The sequence below is a fragment of the Corvus brachyrhynchos genome, unplaced genomic scaffold, assembly GCF_000691975.1.
Source record: "Corvus brachyrhynchos isolate BGI_N302 unplaced genomic scaffold, ASM69197v1 scaffold237, whole genome shotgun sequence".
Classification (NCBI taxonomy): domain Eukaryota; kingdom Metazoa; phylum Chordata; class Aves; order Passeriformes; family Corvidae; genus Corvus; species Corvus brachyrhynchos.
In genome coordinates, this window is record NW_008238959.1 from 1,833,728 (window position 1) to 1,839,884 (window position 6,157).

At 42.4% G+C, this 6,157-nt stretch overlaps 1 protein-coding gene and 1 long non-coding RNA gene across 3 annotated transcripts in view; one reads left to right on the plus strand and one right to left on the minus strand.

Annotated features, from left to right (window-relative positions):
- Positions 1-6,157, plus strand: part of BCL2 (BCL2, apoptosis regulator) — a 98,466-nt gene that overhangs the window by 71,032 nt on the left and 21,277 nt on the right. The gene's annotated exons all lie outside the window — the stretch shown is intronic.
- Positions 7-6,157, minus strand: part of LOC108447719 — a 12,949-nt gene continuing 6,798 nt past the window's right edge. For both annotated transcript variants that reach the window (XR_001863397.1, XR_001863396.1), the window contains 2 exons: positions 4,566-4,665; positions 7-1,225 (listed from right to left, as the gene is read on the minus strand). This is a non-coding gene — a long non-coding RNA (uncharacterized LOC108447719). The remainder of the gene's footprint in view (positions 1,226-4,565; positions 4,666-6,157) is intronic.

Genomic DNA, 6,157 nt, shown 5'->3' on the forward strand with positions numbered 1-6,157 from the left:
AGGAATGAGTCATTTTTACATTGCTCATAGAAAATTAAAAAAGGCTTAAACACCCACAAAATTTGCTTACTCTTCAGGTGTAGCCCCCGGAAGGGTGAGGACAGCTTCCGCCGTATTCTGGTTGGAAACATCACTGACATGACTGTTGGGAAGTTGAACAGTCCCAAACCAGTGACAGGTGATGTGCAAAAAATTATGGAAAAATGCCATGAGGTCAGATCCTGAGGACGATTTTTTAAAAAAGGCTGGTTGCAAAAAATGTGCTTGACTTCAGTAAGGCCTTTTCATGACGTCGCCCGACAACTCTACGTGGTGCTTGTAGAATTAAGCCAGTCTTTATCCACAAAGATAGGAAGTCAGATCTTTTGATGCACTAGTGGCTGTCAGCAAACTGGTACAGATGGTCGTTTTGTTCAGAACAACATGCACAAAAGTATCCCAGAGATGCAGCTCAAAATACCCACATTGCTCTCGTGTGTCAGTCCCTCTCTTTCCATTATTGCAAAATGACTCACAGGCTTGAAAAGGCAAACATTGATCAAAAGACCGAAGAGTGATTTACTGGTGCAGGATGGGACAAGATGTTGTTTTAGCCCAACAAACAGTAACTGCATTTAGAAGTATTGCCAAGGGAGTCCGAGGCGGTGCTTGCTTACTAAATTGGGTAAAATACAGGGATTTCACCAAATGCAAATGACAATGAACAATATGTATGACTCAATATATCCGCTATGCTTTCAATGTGCAGTCAGGGGGTGGTATAGCTGACCTTTAAAGTGATGCTTTTCAAACCACATTGTTATGATTATCAAAGTGTTCATTTTAGAGTACAATATTTGGACACACTCCTGTTAATTTTCTCGTGTATCATTTGAAGGCTGTTTTCCCCTCTGTTTATAAGAAAAGCACTTCCAGGCAACCCCTAGAGTGTCATACGTTTATTTCTATCTCTATCGAGGGAGTGAAACTTGCCATCAGTTCTCTGAGGCTTGACACACACCTCTGGAGTACTTCAAGTCACGTATGGAATTAGCTAAAATAAGTTTGATGGTGATTTTGTGAGACCTTCCTGTGTGCCAGAAATAGTCTTCAAGAACAATGTAGGGCGAGAAATATTCTTTGCTCTTTAGCCTCGGCTTCCTCCTATCTAAAAGCTGTCGGTGGCATCTCTGGCCGTGCAGAGCAGATCCCAGAATGGCTGTGGGGTGATTCCAATTTTGCGGTACTGTAAGGGAAAGAAAATAATCTGGCATCAGATTTGTAAATTTAAGTGTAGAAAAGGCTGAAAAAAATAAAACAATCACAGCTCACAGTCAGCCCAAGGCCAGCAAGCAGACTGGAACAAGGCCCCCGCAAATCCAAGAGAGGCAGTTTTGCTGGGATGCATTTCCTCTCCGTCCTCCATCAGCCAAGCCAAAAACTTAACAGGAAAAAAATAAAAAGGAAGCCGTACAGAGCAATTTGGCTGCACAACTGGCTGCACTCATCACAGATAAATAGCCTGGGCTCAGCTTCTCCGTGGTGTGGGGACTCAGTGCGGTGCTCAGGGGCTGGGCAACACGCTGCCTCTGTGACCAGCAATAGCCACCACCCTGCTTCCCACAGCACTGCTCATCCCTGAGCAGTCACCCCTCTGGCCTGAGGGGTCTGGCACAGGCTGGGCCCACCACAGGTAAAGCACAGCTCTCCTGGAGCATGAGCTGCGATGTTGAGATGCCCCATCGGGTGAAGAGTTAAGTACTAAAATATAGCAGAATTTTCTATTGGGTTGAGGATGCCTTATTTTGATCATGGAGGTCAGACACAGACATGGGAATTCCCCCAAGCTGGTTTATTTGCAGATTTGTTCAGACAGTTTCTTTCTTTCTTTTTCTTTTTCTTTTTTTTTTTTTTTTGTGACAAATCAGCCTGTTTTTTATAATAATCTCATCTTGAAACCTGAGAGGAAGGGAATATATGGGTGAGCAGCTAATATCAGTGAGTTCTGGAAACTCCCTTTTTATGGTCTCTCTCATTTAGCAGCTGTTTTGATACTTTCATTGCATTAAAAACTTATATGACGAGACTGACAATAAATTAACTTCATCTCTTCCAGTAAAATTAGCTTTAGATCACACTAAGTTTGAGAAAAGCACTACTAAATAGTAATAATATACAGACAACAGGGCTTTGATCTAATATATCATGAAGAAATAAAGCATCGGCAGTGTTACGATCAGAGAAGGCAAAGCTATTTTCCTTCTTCTTTACTGATTATTCCCCTGCTTCAAATATTATTTTAAAAGTGTATATGTAGGATCTAGTGACTTGTCGATGCAAACATTGGTTTAAAATTAATTTTAAAATATCTCTTTATGCAAAGCAATATATTTACTGATTTAAGTCATACCCATCTGGACATGTTTATCAAAATCAATCCTTGTCTACTATAAGCCATTTGCTGCCATTGCCACCCACTGGCCAGGGACAAACAACCATCCTGTTACTGACCCAGATCGACAAATATCCTGATTAAACAGACACATCTTGCTACACATCCAACTGCTTCCTATTCAGCATCTTGCCTTTAACACAAAATCTGGCCATCTTTGTACAAAATTTATTTACTGTTTTATCTTTAAAACATAAGTCATAGTCTGGGAAGGAGGGGGCAGGGGGAGCCTGTTCTGCAGACCGCGAACTCTGATCTGATAGTTTCATCCTTCTGTCATCTCTTTAAATGTAGTATCTAAAAACTGAAGGATCTCATCCTTTTATGTTTCTGTTAGACGAGATACAGTTTTGGCAATATATAGTAAAATAATGAAACTGAATTACAGACTGTAGGGAACTGTTTTTCTCACATAGGGGTCAGCATATATGGTAATACTTTGGATTAAGGATGAAATTACTACAGGAGTGTAATAACTAACCTTGTTAATCTCTTCTCATTTTCTTAAGAGTAGTTCACAAAGAAATATTACAGCAATCACAGCTTAATATTGGAATCCTTCTCTGCTTTAATCACAGTCCTTTATATACTGTGATTTTATGTGTTATTTTGTCCTAATATTGCTAACAATTTTATTAATCATGTCTGTTGTTGGTTGGTTTACCACTTTCCTTCACAAATGATTTTAGGGCCCAATATTTATGCCTTTGAAACAAATTTGAAAAACTGATACAAAAATGATTCTTCTTAGAGGAGCTGCTCTTCACTTAGGTACCATAAACAAAAGCTAAATCAGGCCCTTGGACTTCTCTTCCCTGCGCCTTTCGGTACCATACCAGGTTCATACCACCAATGCTGAGACAGCCTTCTCTACAAATGAAAGGCAAAGAAAGGCGATAATGTTTTGTTCTCTGCATCATTAGTAAGGGGGAAGGAGGAGAAGAACTTAGCAGAACAACTGCATCTTTTGTTTTTAAGTTCTTTGGAACAATTCTGCCAGGCAGTGCGTTTTCCCTCTGTTTCATTTGTCTTTGTTATTATCCTATCTAATTAAAATTCTGCAGTGCCGTCATGAAATTGTTGTCCGTTTAAGGTCACAAACAGCTTCTGTCCTAATGAAATATGAATTGCATTAGTTAATTGAATTGTGCACTTATTGTGTGTTGTGAATGCACTGAGCACACTTATATTCTTAACATATACTGAGCATTTTTATCAGTTTAGGCAGTGTGTGGACATAGAAAATGCTGCTATCATTCTTTGCATCACAATAGGGAAATTTAATTGGCAATAGACGGGACTAAGAAGTGTTTGTGAAGGACAAGAACTCTAAGATCTCACACAGGCATCTGCTAGCTAGGATGAGATCGGCTCTTCTCATCCACCCCCAGTGGTCTGGGGTCAGGGCACAGTCCCGAGCGGAAAACTCGAATAAACCCTTATTATGCACGGTGTCTCTGTGATGTCTGTCAAGATAGGAAGAACCAAGGGAGAGTAACGAAACATCTGTGGCCTTCTGCAGCAGGAGGCTTTCTGGGTTAAATGAACCTCGTAATTGAAACCCTCAGTGCATGGTCCAGACTGTTCTCTTCCAGGGTCTGCCTGGTCTCTGTGCAGATACTACCCCCACACCCCTGGTAACACAACAAGCTGAGCTCTGGGGTCCTTTTCACAGCTGGGAGGTGCTTTCTTTGAACTGTGGGAAGGTTCACTTTAGGATGTTGAGGACCTGATCACCTCAGGGCTGTGGATGAAGCAGGTGCTTACAGGAAGTGCAGGCTCTGGCACTTAGCCTTTACAACGTGTAAGATGGATGTTTTGCATCGGTAACCACTCAGTGGTGGACTTTACTAATGAACCAGACTATTTTGGAGGATGGTCATTAGCTGGGAAAACAGTAACAGAATACTAGATTTAGTTTCTGTGCATGGGTCTTGATTTTTCGCCTAGTTCTTCAGCCTGTTCAGCATCATACGTACACACACGTGTTGTCGTATATATGTGTGACGTGCATATGTATATTCATATACATACATGTATATCAACAGTGTTTAGCCGTTGGATCTATTTACAGGGAAAGTATCTTTGGATTCTGCATAATATTTCTGTAAGGTAGTAAATCTGAATATAGTACCTTCCAGATATTCTTGAACTTGACAGGTGTGGAGAGGTATCTTTTGTTCTGTCAAATAGTGCCTCCCTTAGCTCAAAATGGTACTTCATTCAACAGTAGGCTGAAAGAAAAGATAAGCAATGTTCAGGTTGAAGAGTTGTTGAGAAATTTCTTCTTCTTCTTGTCATTTTCCACTCAAAAACCGAGGTGATATGCAAATAGCATTTTCTTTTACCACAGCAAACTAATGCAGGAATATAAAACCACTTAAGATAAACACAGCTGAAAATTGACTTGCCACAATACACAATTCCCAAAGGGAAATACCATGACCCTTTTTACAAGAAAAACAGAGAGAAGAGTGTCTGTGCTTGATCTCAGCAGGCATGGACAACCCCTTTGTGGGGACTTCCCAGCTCTGAGCGCATGCAGAGGCACTTGTCATTTCCCACTGTGGGTGATCCTCCGCAGCTGCTGTAGCACTTACCTTCCAGGAACACTTCTCCATGGGCCCCAGACAAGAACTTTGTTACCTCCTCCCACAGATGCTGCACTGAGATAGAGAGACTAAATGAGGGATTCTGGTTCAGGTAGGTAGGCAAGGACTTTCCCTATATGCTCAACAGAGGGGAAGAGAGGTTTTTTCAGAGGGCAGTGTGGAGGATAGCCACGTTAGGTGGCTGCTTCTCTGAATCACCTGGAAGAGTTTCGTTCTCAATCATTGTAATTACTGAAAGTAAGGAGACCTGCCTCTGGGTGTAGTTGTTGCATTACAGAAGTGCTTCAAACAGATGAGTTTCCTGTACTCTCCAAGTCACCCCGAGACAGTCATACCTGCTTGAACTTCTGGCTGAGGAATTTCCCACCTAGTGCCCGTATCACTTGGTTCTCTCCTCTCTCTCTCTGTGAGTTTTCTGCATTGGCCACAGTACTGAGAGCTGTAGCTGAGCAACTGCTGAATGTCCCTGCCCGCATGAAAGGGTTCAGGAGGTGATTAAGAAGGGGTGGGTGTCTGTAATGGTTTGGTGAAGTTCGTCCTGACAGATTCACAGGCAGTGGGCAAATGACTGAGAGTGAAAGTGGTGGGATGGGGCGTGAAGGGTGATTGGCAGTGGTTGCTTAGTGGTCTGAAAAGGGGTGAGTGAAAGTACTTGGGGGAGGGGAGTTTGGGAAGCACGGCTGATGGTGAGAAAGACACTACTGCATTACCCCGTGGCATGCTACAGGTGTACAAGCTGCATTCTCTTCCATGAAGCAGCTTTAAAAGACTTGATGTCATTAAAAATGCTCACGTACTTCTATCTAAATTATATAATGTAGTGCTGCATAATTAAGCAGGGGAGGAAATGAAAGAGATTCAAGGAAGGCTGAAAAATAAAAATAAACTGAGGAGTCCTCTAGGGAGAGTAGAGAAGAAGCAAAGACTGATAGTCCTGCAGGCTGATGTGATTTTGCTGTCCTCTGTAGCACCACCACATCAAGGGAGACAGACAGTGTCCCTGCTCCTACGGGTGGCCTTCCATGAGGATGCCTGTGCTCAGCCTGGCCCTCTGCCCCAGAACCATCAGCCAGATGTCTGTGGCCTCTTCCAGCATTCACTCCAGCCTCAAACA